Genomic DNA, 16721 nt, shown 5'->3' with positions numbered 1-16721 from the left:
ATTGTTCCCTTTACAAGGATGTAGTGTCCTTCTTCATCTCTCTTAATCAGTGTTGGTTTGAAATCTACTTGATCTGCCAAGAGGATAGCTACTCCTGCTTTTTTTCGGGTTCCTGTTGCATGCAGTATTGTTTTCCACCCTTTAACTTTCAGTCTATGAGTTTCCTTTTGAATGAAGTGTGTTTCTTGTATGTAGCATATTGTTGGATTTTGCTTCTTGACCCATTCTGCCAGTCTATTTCTTTTGATTGGTGAATTGAGACCATTAACGTTGATGGTTATAACTGAAATGTATTGACTTGTCATTGCCATGACTTTTTCTTTTTGTTGGGTCCTCCCCCTTTCCATTTAATTTCTTGTCATGCCAGATGGGTTCATTCTGCTTTGCTTCCTGGGGTTGTGATCCTCAATGTCTGTTCCTAGGATATTGTGTACAATTCTTTGGAGTGCTGGTTTGGTATTCACGAAGTTCCTAAGGTGCTCTTTGTCATGAAAGTATCTTATTTCTCCATCCATTTTAAAAGATAGTTTTACAGGGTACATCAATGTGGGTTGGAGGCTGTTTTCTTTTAGGGCTTGGAATATGTCACTCCAAGCTCTTCTTGCCTTGGTGGTTTGTGTTGAGAAGTCTGCTGTGATTCTGATGGACTTTCCTTTGTATGTGATTTCTTTCTTTTCTCTGACTGCTTGGAGAACTTTGTTCTTCTGTTGTGTTTCTGGAATCTTAACATTTATATGCCTGTGTGTAGATTTGTTTTGATGAAGGCTATTTGGAGTCCTATATGCCTCACTTATCTGTATGTCAAGCTCTTTTCCCCTGCTTGGGAAGTTTTCTGCCATTATTTCTGTGAAGAGATTTTTTATGTCATCTGCACTCTCTCCTGTTTCTTCATTGAGCCCAATCAGTCTAATGTTATTCTTCTTTGCATCATCTAGCAGCTGCTGGATTGATTTCTCATGTTCCCTTATAATTTTGAAGCAATTTTTCTTTTCCGGTCACTAATTGCAATCTTATCTTCTATATCTGAAATTCTGTCCTCACATTGGCTCGTTCTGCTGTGTAGACTTTCAGTGGAGTTTTTCATGTCCTGGAAATCTATTTGTATCTGTTTTATGGATTCCATTTGTTTCTTATGTTGGGATGCCATCATGTTCCTGAGCTCCTCTCTAGATTTATTAATCGTGTCTTGCACTAGGGGCACAATCTCTGCTGTTATCTGAGAAATTATTTCTGATTTCATTTTTTCCAGATCCCCTTTTGTTGCCATTTCAGTGGGTCCAGGTGGTTGAGTATCAGAGTGTTCCATCTCATTTTCCTTTGGGGTTGCTGTAGGTGATCTGGAAGTCTGGTTTTGAGACTTATTTATGTGTTTTCTCATTTCGACTGGGGTGGGGGGTTGTTGGCGCCTGCACGGATTACCTCCTCTGAGCTGGGTGAGGTGGGACAGGGGCTGGGAGCAGCGGTAGGGATGGTGACCCAAAAGCCCTTTCCTTTGGGCTGGGAGCAGCTGGAGGGATGGTGGCCGGGAAGCCCCTTCCTCTGGACCAGGAGCAGTGGGATGGCGACTCAGAAGCCCCTCCCTCAGGTCGGGAGTGCTGGGAGGGATGGTGGCCCAGAAGCCCTTTCCTCTGGGCTGAGAGCAGCGGGAGGGATGGTGACAGAGAAGCCCCTTCCTCTGGACCAGGAGCAGTGGGACAATGGCTCAGAAGCCCCTATCTCTGGGCTGGGAACAGTGGGACTCAGTACCTTGGTCTGGTGGTCTGGTGTCCTGTGCGTCTGTGTAGTGTGGAATCAGGTGGCTGCCTGTCTGTAGCGGGGTGATTCGGTGTCTTCTGCGCGACTCAGGACCTGCCTGTCTGCAGCGGGCTGATTTGGTGTGTTCTGTGTGACTCAGGACCCCGGTAGGGCATGGGCAGACCTGCCTGTCTGCAGCGGGCTGATTCGGTGTGTGTTCAGCGTGACTCTAAGATTTTTCTTTATAGAAACTAAATATATGTGATGAATATTTTCATTTGTAAACTACAGTTATGAGTCCTTCCTTTCCAACATGACTATTACTTGTCTTGACTCATTTTTCTTTGCTGAATAATCTTCCACTCTCTGGATATACCATAAGTTTGTTTATCCACTCACCTGTTGAGGGACATCTTGGTTGTTTCTAAGTTTTGGCAATTATGAATAAAGCTTCTATAAACACCCTCGTGGGGACTTAGGTCTTCAGCTCAGATGGGTAAACACAAAGGAGTGTTTCTGCTGGGTCATGTGTTAAGAGTAGGATCAGTTTTTAAAGAAACTGTCATGGTGTCTTCAAGAAGGCTATTCCATCATGTATCCCTCCCAGCAGTGAGCAAGTTCCTGTTGCTTCACGAATCTTTACCAGCATTTGGTATTGTTGGCACTTGGGATTTTAGCCACTTGAATAGGTATATCATGAAAATTTATTGATGCTTTAAGTTGTGACTTCCTACTGATACAGGACATGGAATATCTTCACATACTCATTTGCCATCTGCAGGTCTTCTTTGGTGAGATGTCTTCAGGTCTTTGCCTATTTTGAAGCTGGGTTGTTGTCTTATTGTTGCACTTTAAGAGTTCTTTATATGTTTGGACTTAAGTCCTTTGTCATGTGTTTTGCAAATACCTTCTCACAGTTGTGACTGGTCTCTTTATTTTATAAACTAGTCTTTTGCAGAGGAGAGGTTTTTAATTTTAATGAAGTCCTTGTCGATGTTTTGATATCATTTCTTTCTTTCATAGATTCTGCTTTTGGTGGTGTATCTAAAATGATATTTAAATTGCTGGAGAAAAGCCCTAAACCAAGCTTCGAAGGGATTGTTAGGCTCTGGGATGCTGCTTGAGGAGTCTTGGAGCAATGTCCTGAGAGTCCTCCTGGCGTTTCACGGTGACTGCTCACTCCGGGTCAGCCTCTACCCTGAGCACCAAACACTCCCGACCTTTCGCTCACCTACACCAGGGCCTGGGAGACAGACCCCCGTCACCTTCCTCTTCCTGCAGAGCAAGCAGCTTCCTCCAGTTTGAACTTTGTGGAGAGGAAAGATTTAGAGCTAGTTTATGGATATATCATTGCTCCTCAATTCTTGGTGATTTATTGAGAGATTTTTTAGGCTAGCAATATATTTAAGCTTTTCCAACAAAACTAGTCAACCAATTGTAGTAAAGAATTTAGTCTTTTTAACACAGAAACAGACAATCCACTCTGCCTTGGTGTTTTTCTTTTATTAGTAGTACATGTTTGCCGTACAAAATGATTACATTCCTCACGGGGAGTTGTTACATGTACATAATGCATCTTCATTCTTTTTTTAATCATCTTTCCCTCTTCCCCATCCCTCCCTTTCTCTCCTTTTACAAAAGATCTATCTCCTTTTTCCTATTGTCTGTCTTTTATTTTGTTCTTTGTATTTTGGGTTTCTCATATGAGAGAAACCACATGATATTTAAGCTTGTGTATCTGATTTATTTTACTTAACATTATGGTTTCAATCAAGGTGCATCCATTTTTCCTATAAATGACTCAAATTTATTCTTCTTTATGGCTGAATAGTATTCCATTGTTCATAAATATCACACTTTCTTTGTCCACTCATCTATTGATGTACATATAGGCTGCTTTAAGATTTAGCTATTTTGAATTATGCTGTTTACCCTGCATTGTGTTTAAAAGATGGCCAGTCCCCACCCACCCCCTCTAATGGATATTGAAGCCCGGGACTTTACACTGAGCTGCATCTCTAGCCTTTTTTTATTTTATTTTATTTTATTTTTTGTTAATATTGACAAACACTGAAGTTGAGTTTAATAATGCACTATTTTGCATAATTCTTTTACATGGTTGTATTTTTTTTTTTTTTTGCTTTTTTGTTCCCCCATTAAGTTTATTGGTACATTTTAGGTATAAAATACAGTTACATTCATCACTGGGATCTTGTACCATTACATGAGTATCTTGGTTATTATTTTTCCCCCTTCCCCTGCCCTCCCTTCACCCCCTCCACCCCTTCCTATTTGCAAAGATTTTGTTTCCATTTTTTTCCTTTTCTCATATTTTTTCTTTTCCCTTTTTTCCTTTCCCCCAACCCTCCCACTTCCCCTGCTCCTTTAGACCTTTACTTCCTGTTACATAATATCAATTATACATTTTTAAAATTACAATATCAAGATCTAGGAGACATTACCATAGATTTTACAGAATTTAAAAGGATATAGAAAGCATATTTCAAAAATCTGTTTTGAAATAAATTTGACAACTTCTAAGAAGTACCTTGGAAGACAAATTAATGAAACTAACTCTGGAGGAAATATAAAATTTGAATAGCACCTATTAAAGAAAGTATATTCCTAGCTTGAAAACCTACCTATATGACAACAGCAGGCTCATATACATTTTAACTGATAAATTATGTCAAACAATTAAAGCAGAAAAAAGAAGGGACATTTCTCCCCTCATTTTAGGAACTCAACATTGTGCTAATCCTAAAACTAGATAAAGATAATAGAAGAAAAAAGTATGAACATAGATAGAAATTTGTTTAACAGAACAAACTATTAGAAGTTAGATCTGGCAGGATGTAGAAAGTGGTTTTGTTATAGGGATGGTAGTGTTGGTTCAGCACTGGAAGATCCACTCCCAAAAGTCATCATTTTTACAGAGGAAAGGAAAAAGCCATATGATCCTGTCACTAGTTGGAGAAAAAGTATTGGACTAAATTCTGCAGCTGTTCATGGTAAAAGCTATCAGGAGACTAGAAGTAGAACAGAGCCTTCTCAACAGGTTAAAGACATGTACTCCATACTTCCAGTGAGAATACCTTATATGAATGGAGAAGATACAATGCTTTCTCCTTAAGGTGGGGAACAAGGGCAGGTTTGCTTACTCTTTATCTGTCCATTAAACTTTGAAACCTAGGCCCCACCAAAATAGTCTGGCAATAAAATGACACAACTAGGATAGGATTGGCAAGGTAGAAGCAAAATCTTTATACATAGATGAAGTGATCTTCTACAAAGAAAATACTAAGTAATCTTTAGGAGCCCCTAGAACTTGTATTTGAATTTAGCAGGATTAGAAAACACAAGATATATATAAAAATTCAGGTCTGTGTATACTTGCTATAAATGAAGAATTGGATATTGAAATTTAAAAGTTATATAGGAGTACAAAGGACCTAGAAAAGTTAAAAAAACACAACCAAAAACGGTGTTGGAAGACGTTTAGTACCTAATTTTAAGACTTTTCTAAAGCTACAGTAGTCAAGGCAGTGTTGGTGTAAGGAAAGACATATAGATCATTTGAATAAAACAGAGAATCTAGAAATAGAACCATACATATATGGTCCACTGAGTTTTGAAAGATTATTTAACATTAGCATTTTATAGAATATACACTCAATTCAAGAGCCGAGGAAGAGATAGTGTTTTCAGCAAATGGCACTAGAACACCTGGTATCCGTATATAAAAAATTAACCTCAACCCTTTATTTCCATACATGAAAATAACTTGAAGGGATCTATGAACCTAAATAAGAAAGCCTAAAAGTATAAAACTTTAAGAAGAAATTATAAGGGAAAATGTTTATGAATTTAGGGTAGGCAAGAACTACCTAGGATATAAAAGACGATGTATAAAAGAAAAAAATTGATAAATGAGATTCCATCAAAATTTAGAACTTTAAATGACATCATTAAAATGAAAAGTAGTCCTTAAACAGACCATATTTACAATGCATAGAACCTATGACCAGAATATATAAAGAATTCTTAGAGCTCATTAATAGACAACCCAATTAAAAAGGAGACATAAGAAGATGATAAATAGCCAGTACAGCACAAGGAAATGTGTGCAACTCTAGAATCAGAAAAATACTAATCAGTACAATAACAAGACTGAATTATATACTCATTAGGGAGATGAAGTTAAAAGTTTTAAAAGCCTTGTCATGACTTTTTCTTTTTGTTGGATTCTGCCCCTTTGCGTTTAATTTGTCAGGCCCAAATTCATTCTGCTGGGTTTCCTGGGGTTGTGATCCTCATTGTCTTTTCCAAGGGTATTGTCTAAAATTTTTTGGAGTGCTGGTTTGATATTCATGAAGTTCCTGAGGTGCTCTTTGTCATGAAAGTATCTTATTTCTCCTTCCATTTTGAAAGATAGTTTTGCAGGGTACAGCAATCTGGGTTGGAGGCTGTTTTTCTTTAGGGCTTGAAATACATCACTCCAAGCTCTTCTTGCCTTGAGAGTTTGCATTGAGAAGTCTGCTGTGATTCCGATGGGCTTTCTTTTGTATGTGATTTGTTTCTTTTCTCTCACTGCTTGTAGAATTTTGTTCTTCTGTTGGATTTCTGGAATCCTAACTATTATATGCCTATGTGTAGATTTTTTTTGATCAAGGCTCTTTGGAGTCCTATATGTCTCACTTATGTGTATGTCGAGTTCTTTTCCCTTCCTTGGGAAGTTTTCTGCCATCACTTCTGTGAACAGTTTTTTTATGTCATCTGCACTCTCTCCTGTTTCTTCATTGACTCCAGTCAGTCTTATGTTATTCTTCTTTGCATTGTCTAGCAGCTGCTGGATTGATCTCTCGTGTTCCCTTACAATTTCAAAGCAGTTTTTCTTTTCCTCCTCACTAATTGCCATCTTATCTTCTATATGTGAAATTCTATCCTCACATTGGTTCATTCTGCTGTGCAGACTTTCGATGGAGTTTTTAATCTCTTGAAAATCTGTTTGTATCTGTTTTATGGATTCCATTTGTTTCCTATGTTGGGACTCCATCATGTTCCTCAGATCCTCTATTTTTTATCTATGTCCTCTCTAGATTTATTAATCATGTCTTACACCATGAGCAAAATCTTTGTTGTTATCTAAGTAATTATTTCTGATTTCATTTTTCCCAGATCCTCTTTTGTTGTCAGTTCAGAGAGTCCAGGTGGTTGAGTATCAGATTGTTCCATCTCGTTTCCCTTTGGGGTTGTTGTAGGTGATCCAGAAGTCTGTTTCTGAGGCTTGTTTATGTGTCTTCTCATTTCCACGGGTTGGGGTGGGGGTGCTTCTGGCGCCTGCATGGCTCACCTTCTCTGCCCTAGGAGCTTGGGATGGAGGTGGGGGAGCTTCCTTCCGGGTGCTGGGACTGGCTCAGCTTCTCTGCCCTAGGAGCTTCTCATGAATGTTATTTTTAATCCACTTAGATTTGGGGATCCGTAAGTCAGGAATCAATGGTATGTCCTGCCCAGTCCGGAATCTTCCTTGTCACAAGCACCAATGAGTGCTAATCCTGTTAATTTTTACCATCTTTATCTGATGATCCTTACTTGGAGCCTGAGGGAACCATAATCTTAAGGAGCCACATTTCTGGGAAGAATGTAGAGAAATGAGGAGAGTTCAGGGAGATCACCTAGAATTCCTGAAATGCTGAAATTTAGAGCCAAGAAGGTGTATGAGGGTGCTATGTTGAGCAGGACTCTTAGTCATTTTCCAAAAATTAAAAGAAGTGCCATAGTTGGGTTCCTGGATGTCCCCAAAAGTCCATGTGTTAAAAGCTAGCACTGTTGGGAAAGGGTAGGGCCTGACAGGGCTGCCTTAGGTCACTTAGGACACACCTTTGAAAGGGGTTGCAAACTCCTGCCACCCTCTTCTTTCTCTTTTGCTTCTTGGCCATGAGGTGAATGCTTTTGCTTTGCCGTGTGTTTCTGCCACAATGTACCATCTTGCTGTAGGCTCAAAGCCATGGGACCAATTGGTCAGGGACTGGAAACTTTAAAATTGTGATCCAAAATGAACCTTTTCTCCTTATAAATTAATTTTCTTGGGTGTTTTGTTATAGTGATGGAAAGCTGACTAATCAAGAAGGAAACTTGCGTATAATTGTACAAATAAAATGAAGATTTAGGAAGTATATGTATATGTCCACTTTTTTGTTGCTATAAAAAATTCAAGACCAGGTACTTGATAAAGAGAAGATGTTGGGGTTGTGTAGGGCCCAGCAAAGTGACATCTCAGAGGCTGAGGACAAGGGCAGCTTCCTGTTCACATGCCCCTGGGTCTGTGCACTGGCAAGATAACATCCAGGGAATAAGTCACTGTTGCCACGGAAACTCAAACTGGTTCCTTTTCCTTCTCGTGCAAGAGTATAAGTAACAGGAGCAATAGAAGTGAACATGTCAAAGTACTGCCTAGCAGCCCTGCCTGAAATTGTAGGCAAATACAGGATGACTTCTTGGGCTCCTTTCAAACTGGCAACATTGTATAATAATAGCTCCTTTATGAAGCCCTTGGTCTATGGGAGGAACATCTGTCCCCAAATAAGGATGAGTCCTGGAGTGAGTGGAAGCCATTCTGTGAGGTCACCTACATGACTGACCCAGAGTCCCTTAGCCAAGGACAGCACTGGACACTGAGGCCAGATTCTGCCTACACGTGGGGCTCTTGCCCCACTATCCTGACAGTGACTTTGGATCTCAGAGCTGCCTGAACAAACTCCAAGTGCACCCCACCAATTCCTAGCTGCTCTGAGGGTCTCTCCTCCATCTATGGATGCCCGTGCTGAGGCCAGGGCCACTGTAGCAGGGGGACCCTTGTGGTGGCTCAGCACCTTGTCTGTGCATCGCAATTACCTGGGAAGTTTTGTAAAAAGCTTGATGCCAGAATCCACGCCTAAAAGATTTTGACTTAATTGGCCTTCGGTGCAACTTCAGCATAGGGATTTATGTTTAACTTTTTATTGAAGTGTATTACACATGTGGAAACGTGCAATACCCAAGTATGCATCTCAATGGATTTGTCCCAACTGAAGGTACTGAGGAACCACCCCTTGGCTTGAGAATTGGAACTTTGCTGGTGCAGAGGGCAGGTCATATTTCAGTCCTCCTGCACTGCACTTCTACACACACACACACACACACACACACACACACGAGCATGCATTACCCTGACTTCTGACAACGTAGGAAGTGCAGGCTTAGGGACTTTTTTTTAAACTCTCCACTTCCAGTGTGTAGCCAAGACTGAGAACCATTGTCTCGCTGGTTCAAGCAGGCACAAAGGATAAACTAACCCACATGTACAGACACAAGTAAAGCAAAATAAAGTGAATCAGAAGAAAGTCACACTATGCTCATGCCTCCACTTTGGCTGCTGCATGTGTGAATCTTCACAGCAGCAAGGCAACGGGGATGGAAAACATGTTGGCTGTTATTTTAAACAAGATCCTTCATTTATAAACAACAGTTCTTTTCTCAGCATTTACTTCTCAGTGCAAGAAGACCTGGCTTCTGCCGAGTTGCCAAAATGATGTTTGCAGGTAGCAAGAAAACACTGAGAGTACTTCTTTATGTACCAAGCCCCCGCAATAAGTCCTGGGTGCATTATCTCATTAGATCCTCGCAACACCCAATAATAATAGGTTCTCTTGTTTTCCCTGTTTTACAGGTGAGGAAACCGAGGTGCAAAGAGATTAAGTCACCTGCCCACAGGTGTACAGTGAGCAGCTGGCCACCTTCCCTTGCAGGGGTTGTTTTTGCTGTAACTCCACTGTGGACTGATTTGAAGGGTCTGTGCCAGATACCCTGTGCTGTTCCACCCTGACAAAGGTAAAGGCTGCACTGATTTTATTCTTGCAGTATACAGGGAAGGAGCTGGGATGGTTCCATCCAGAAAAATCACAGAATCACCGATGAGTGCTGGGGTGGACATTGGTGATCACCTCCTTGTTTCACCTCCTTGTTTCACAGATGAAGAAATGGGTCAAAAAGAAGATAAGAGTTGGGGAATAATTTAAGCTGAATGAGGGAAAATTCAAGAAAGTCCAAACAAATCTAGGGAAAAGCCAGGTACAGCCCACATTAGGCAGCTGGGATCGGATCTGGTTTTTTCTCATGCTCAAGATACACAAGTTGATGACACAATTTTGTAGCGAGTGTTATTCAGTGTAACACAGCATGTTCATGTGTGAACATTATTATTTGTGCAATTATAACAGTTGCTGTGTAGAGAGCTCATAATCTAAACCAGATAGAGAAGATGATCACAAAGGTATTGGGGCTGGAAACTGGATTCTCTGGGGTTTCCCTGATTATTCAGTTTGTTTGGATTTCATGTTGTATGCAATTGGCCTACCAGAGTATTTATTCTGGCAACGGAAGTAGCTGGGTGTGTGAAAGAAATCTCTCTGAGAAGTTTTCAGTGAAAACTCAGTGTTAAATGTGTAAGTCTTCCTCCTCAAACACTTCCAGAAAGCAAAACCAGTCTCGGGAAATGTAAGGCTTATGGTTTTCCCATATTTCTCCCATAGGATGTTTTAGACTTTCTTGCTATTGTTAAAGCTTTTCTCCTCTTTCTGCTTTAGCTCTCTCTCTCGCCTCCACAGGCTCCTAGCTACTCTTCAGTTACCTACATTTCTTCCTGCTTTGTTCATCTTCCCTAGTCTTTGGCATTAAATTCCTTTTGAGCCAGAGTATCTGGTCTGTTGCTCTCTCAGGTTTTTTTTTTTTAAGAGCAATTTTCCCAGTATAAATTACACCTTCAATTACTTTTCTCTCACTAGAGCAGTGAATCATATTCTAAGGAGCTGTTGGGTGGGGGCAGCTGAATGCAGAGGGGGAGCCAGGAGGTGTGAGCCAGTGCAGGCTTGTCAACCCCTTTCTCTATTTACCCTGTGAGCCAGGCCAGTGTGCAACATTTGTGTTGAAGTCACCAGTAATGGATGCACCCATTGCTGCCACTCATGTGCTTGGGGTCCCCCAGGCTTTAGAAAATGAGCCTGTGCTTGGAGACAAAAAAGAAATGAGCTTGATCCAGGAAGGCTGGATGTCTGAAGGCTGTGGTGGTTAGGGTTGGTGCCCATGTTCTTCCCTCCACACTAGTGCCCCCTCCCATGTGGCTTTGCAGTTCCTCCCATGGAGAGAGGGGTGTATTCTCCACACGTTGAATCTGCTCATGACACCTGCTTTGCAAATAGGATTTTAGTAGGTGAGATACAAGCAGAGGCTTGAAAACATGCTTCTGCAATCAGTCTAGCTCTCTTGCATCTCTGTTATTTCGGTGAGAAGAGGATGCTGGGCTACTCTGCTGGTCCGGGATGTGGGAGGAGAGATACTGGGGCAGAGCTGCACCCAAGGAAGCTGCCCCCAGCCCAGCTCAGCCCAGCCTAGGACAGAGCTGCCCAGTTGACCTAGAGATGCATGAGCAAACCCAGCTATGATCAGCAGGTCTGCCTAGGTGGCCCCCAGACCAGCTGCTGATGCAAGAGCTCAAGGAGCAAGGGATTGTAGTTTTAAGCCTCTGAATTCTCTGGCTGGTTGCTGCCTAGCAATAAGATGATGTCATGCCCTCTGAGACCATGAGGATGATTATATGAGCAGCTAGAAACAAAGGGACTGTGCAAATGTACAGCTGTGAGGATGTGGTCAGGGTGGAATGGCTCTGGACTTGCACCATTAAGACTTGAGTTCAAATTCACTCCCACCCTCATCTCACTGTAAACTTGGGCAGATCATTTCACTTCCCATAAAAGTACAAGAGCTTACTTGTAGACTTAAAATGTGACAGCATGAGATGTAGGAAAACTAATATGGGTCCCAGAAGTGCACTTGCAGAGATTTAAGAAAGGGCTTAGAAAGGTGGGAGCAAGCTTAGAGGGTATTTTATTTGGGTATAAAATGTTACACCCAAACACGTGGGGCCAATCTATTGAGTTGTGAACTGGCTGATTTTGAAAAGTGTTTGATCAAGGCTGACAAGTAGATTTGGAGCCCAGATATAAAATAAAGTCTTCTCTCTTCAGCGACCGAAGATGTTGTCCTGGAAGTGTGGGATATGTGAATGTACACAGAGGAGAGAGGCCCTGAAAATTACTTATAGAAGGCACCTTCCTGGTAGCTCTTCACTTGAAGTACAGCAAAGCTGGGACCAATTGTGAAGCACTCAGCTAAGAGGAGAGAAAATATGCCAGACTAGTAGTTAGGTGGCTGGCTGAGCGTCCTTCTTCGTTCCTTTAACTTTTCTTGGACAAGTCACCTATCTAACAGACAAGTGGTGAATTATGATTCATTCATTGTTTGATTACGTGCTCCTTCCAGGAACTTCTCTGGTCACTGAGGGTGTAACAATGAAAAAAACAGTTCCTAAGCTGGCTATCATTAGACTAGATGGATTTCCCATACATTGTCATTTAGGTCAAAATATATATATTAGAGGGCTGGGGATGTAGCTCGGTGGCACTGCACCTGCCATGCAAGTGCAAGGTCCTGAGTTTGATCCCCAGTGTGAAAAAACCAAAAAACCCACAAAAACAAATATATATATATATATATATATATATATATATATATATATATATAAATTAGACCATTTTCCAAGGGAAAATTATAGCTCAGAGAGATTAAGTGGCATGTCAAAAATCACATAGCTTATAAAAGAGAGGTAATAAGTTATACTTCTTGACCCTAAGATCTATTTTGTTTCTATTGAACCATGCTAATTCCTCTGGTTAGCTGTTTGATTTTATTTGCAAATGGTGTTTACACATTGCTATAGGAGTACATCCCTGCATACAAAACAGAGTTAAGTGCTTGAGTCGGGGTTTTTGTTCCATGATGAAGCTATGTGATGTGTGAATCATAGAATCAAGTTCTCAGTTTCTGGGACTATGTGAGTAGGCTTCTCTATTGAATAGACACAAGGCACTGTGTAACATATAGCTATTTAGTCAAGAATGTTTCTTTTGCACAATGGAATACACTGAAAATATTAAATATAATTGCCTACCCCATTTTACAAGTGAGAGTGTGAATTGTTATTCCTCTGAAAAGAGGGCAATTTAAAAATAGTTTTTGAAATTACAAATTAACATTTTTTGTTTTAACAATTTCATGTTAAGAACTTATCCTACAGAAATATTCACACGTGTACAAGATTAATCAGAGTAGTTTTTTTTCCTAGTAAAATATTGGCCATAATTTAAATGGCCATCAATATGAAAGAGTTAAATAAATGATGGTACATTGTGTGGAGGAAGGGGGGGGGAGAAGTTCTTTGGTCCATGGAACATTTCCAAGGCCCCCTGTTGAGGGAGGGTATGGATGGTAAACATGCATGGGAGAAGGTAGATGAAGTCTCTAGGGTTCTAGAAAGAGAAGATCACCATGGCTTGATGTGCTAGATCAGAGATGTATCATATAGAAAGTATTTAGATATGTTTTATAGAAGATATAAAGGAAAAAGAAGTCCCCTTTATATCTAGTACATTCTAGTTGGGGTGTACATGACCTTTACATATAGGAAATAACTAGCAATAATCAGGTAACTAACAAATAGCAAATAACTAGCAAATAACTAGCATGATCAGATAAGGAGAATGAAATCAACCTTGGGTCTGGATGAGGGGGAAGTTGGGCTTGAGAGGGTCAAAATTCTTCATGAGAGTTTCCCTTGAGTTCGGAAAGGAATTAGAACAAGGTGAGTATGAGAGCCCGGCTAGGCCTGCCTGGCCGAAGACTCTCTTAGCAGAGGCTGAGTCTGGGAGAAGTTAGACAGGATGGGGGCCAGGAGGACCACTTTGGCTGGAGACCCCGAGACGGGTTAGAGATGGGCTCGTTGATAAGAGGAGAGTGGTAGGTGAGGCAACACAGGAGGACCTGGGAGGCCGAGATAGAGTTGGGAATTTGAATCATGTGGTTGAGTCAGAGGCAGTGGGCCGCAAACTGTCCATTCTGCAGTACAACCTAGCTCCCCTGTTCCGAGTGGACTGTCAGCAGTCAGGAGGCCCTGGAAACCCTAAGAGGAGCCCAGGATGAGGTAAAGAAGCCCAAGATAACTTGGTGCTGCCAAAGTTGAAAAAGAGAAGCAGGCACTAAACTATTATCCCTCAGCCTACCCTGCCTGGACACGACTTTGAGATTCCACAACAAATGCTAACCTCCCCCTGGCAAGTTGTAATTACTGTGACAGTTATTATCTGGGGTTTTACAGGTGTATAATGATATTGATTGTGCAAGAACCTGAGGCTCAAAGACAGTCACATTTACTTAGGCCCTGGCTCCTGGTCCCCACACTGTTGAAGATTGAGAACCAAAGGGCTGGACTGAGGTACAGCTCAGTGGTAATGTGTGCTCCGCACGGGTGAGTCTGCGGCCTCAATCCCCAGCAACCCTCACACCTGAGAGAAAAGTAAAGCTAGTGGGTACCATGTCTGCCAACACCAATTCATAGCTGAACTTAGTCTGCTGCTGTGCCCAGTGAAAAATCATGAACATTAATCTGCTTCGTGAAATCCAAGATTAATGAGTAGAAGTTAGTCTTAAAAGTTATTTTCCTAGTATTTAATCAGAACTTTAATTCATGCTTTCATTAAAAAGCATTACTAAAAATAGCAGTTGGCTTGTAAAAGAATTAAGGAGATTCTGAATGTTCTCCTATGAAAAGGGCCCCGCTGGAGTGGTAGCAGTAGAAGTGGTTCTGGACAGGATCGCTCTATCCAGAGGGGCCCTTGGGCAAGCGCGTGTTACATCTGGTTTAAGAATGAACCCCGGAGGCTGCGCCCGAGGTCTGCGACCAGGATGTGGGGAGGGAGGAGGCAAGATGTGGTTTTGCTTCTGGACTGTAGTTTACAAGCAGGTTATGCTCACAGTAAAAAAATGTTTGTTTTAAAGAAACATTTAGTACCATCCAGAAGAGGACAGGCTCCACATTGCCTGCCTTGGGCTCGAGACTGAGGGGCAGAGGAGGAAATCCGAGCTGGAGAAACCAGCCGGGAGAGGGATAGCACAGGTCTCCCTTGGTTGAGGGGCGCTACTTCCCCAAACTAAAGGCTAGTGTGGCTAGGAGCTTGGATTTGTTTATTTGAGCAAGTTGCTTAAAGTCTCTGGGCTTCAGATTTGTCAACTGTAAAGTAAGGATGCTGTGATTAAATGAGGTGACAATTAGTTAAATTAATTAAAAAGTATTACAGCCAGTCTTCCATATCTGCGTGTTTCCTATCCTCAGATCCAACCAATTGCAGATCAAAAATATTTGAAGTTTCTTCTGTGTTAAACTTGTACAGTTTTTTCTTGTCGTTATTCCCTATATGATACAGTATATCAACTATTTACACATAATTTGCATTACGTTAGGTACATAAGTTGCCTAGAGATAATGTGAAGTATATGAGGGAATGTGTGTTCCAAGTACATTATTTTATATAAGGGGCATGAACTTCCTCGAATTCTGCATCCATCCCAGTCCCTGGGGGCGGGGAGGGACAAATACACTTTGTACATAGTGGCCAATGTCTAGTGACCTTTCAGTAATTACTGAATGGTATACTAATATTTATGTCTACTTGACATTCCAAATGTCTAACAGGGACTTGTACTTTTTCTGGACTCTTTATTTACTTATTCTCCCTGCTAGTACTCCTTGAGAGGATATTTTAAAATTTCTTTTAATTGTTTTTCTCTCCTGCTGACAAAAATAATATATTCTTAGTGGAGGAAAAAAAAGAATCTAAGAATCTGCTTCAATCTCAACTCTTGTAGGCAAGCATGGTAGACAGTGGTTTCTGTAGATTTTTCTAGTCCTGTCAAGGGCTAAACAGTAAATATTTTTGGCTTTTTTTTTTTTTTTGGTACTGGGGATCGAACTTGGGTCCTTGTGCTTGTGCAGCAGGTGGCAAAACCCCTGAGCTAAATCCCCAGCCCTTTGGCTTTTGATTGTACAATATGTGTCACAACCATTTGACTTTTTCCTTATAGCAGGAAAACAAGGCTGAAGAGAAAAGTATTCATTACGGTTGTTAATGAAAACTGTGCCTTTTAAAAGTGAGGACTGTCACCGCAGGTATAGGGACTACTGCCATGGCGACTTGTAGTGGGGGAGAGATGGGGCTCAGCTCTGAATCCAACGAGGACAAGTATTGTTTTATAATCAGGGAATAGAGTAGGGGTTCATGGGTGGAAAAATCACAAAGAAGCATCAGGAAAGGGTAGTCTGGCTAGAAGACCCCCACTGAATTCCTGCTGAAGGTGGGCCATGGTGATGTAATAGCCGGGGTGGGGATTTGTACTAAACCGATTTAGCAGGATTCTTGCTGAACCTCCAAGGACAGAGAGAGAGAAGTCCAAGGTTGGCCCAGAGGAGCAAGGGACTTGGAGGTGACTTAGGTTTGGTCCAAGGAGAGTCTTTGTCAGCAGCCACACAGGATACCTAAATCAATGTGCAGGGCTGGGTTCCAGTGGCACCAGGAGCCACAGGATTCAGCCCAGGTTGGTACTGCCACCCCTTCTCTGGCACAGCGCTGTCCAGCAGAAAGAAGGATGTGTGAGCCACATGTGTAATTTTACAGCTTGTTATTGTCACATTAAAAAGAAATTTGGCTGGGCACGATGGTGCACAACTATGATCCCAGCTACTCAAGAGGTCAAGGAGGAGCACTGCACTAGAGAATACGCTGAGCAACTTAGTGAATAATTAAAGAGCTGGAGGTGTGGCCTGATAGCATGGCACTCGCCTAGTGTGCAGAGGCCCAGGGTTTGGTCCCCAGGACCGCAAGAAAAAACATTTTTAAAGGTGAGATCAATTTCAATATATTCTATTTACCTCCATTTCCAGAATATTATCATTTCAAAATATACTCAAATTATTAAAATATTTTATATTCCTGTATTTGTAATAAGTCTTCAAAATCTGCTGTGTATGTTAGACCTACAGCACGTTTCAATTCAGCCACAGT

The 16721-nt window shown here is 41.4% G+C and overlaps 1 long non-coding RNA gene across 5 annotated transcripts in view; it reads left to right on the top strand.

The window, feature by feature from the left end:
* Positions 1-16721, top strand: part of LOC110350500 (uncharacterized) — a 172896-nt gene that overhangs the window by 13368 nt on the left and 142807 nt on the right. For all 5 annotated transcript variants that reach the window (XR_015449187.1, XR_015449186.1, XR_015449185.1 and 2 more), the window contains exon 2: positions 9443-9603. This is a non-coding gene — a long non-coding RNA (uncharacterized LOC110350500). The remainder of the gene's footprint in view (positions 1-9442; positions 9604-16721) is intronic.

The sequence above is a fragment of the Heterocephalus glaber genome, unplaced genomic scaffold (assembly GCF_053883595.1).
Source record: "Heterocephalus glaber isolate CG9 unplaced genomic scaffold, H.glaber_assembly_v1.0 deba00000621, whole genome shotgun sequence".
NCBI classification, from domain to species: Eukaryota; Metazoa; Chordata; class Mammalia; order Rodentia; family Bathyergidae; genus Heterocephalus; species Heterocephalus glaber.
The sequence above is the reverse complement of the archived record's forward strand: the minus strand, read 5'-3'. Positions and strand labels throughout refer to the sequence as shown.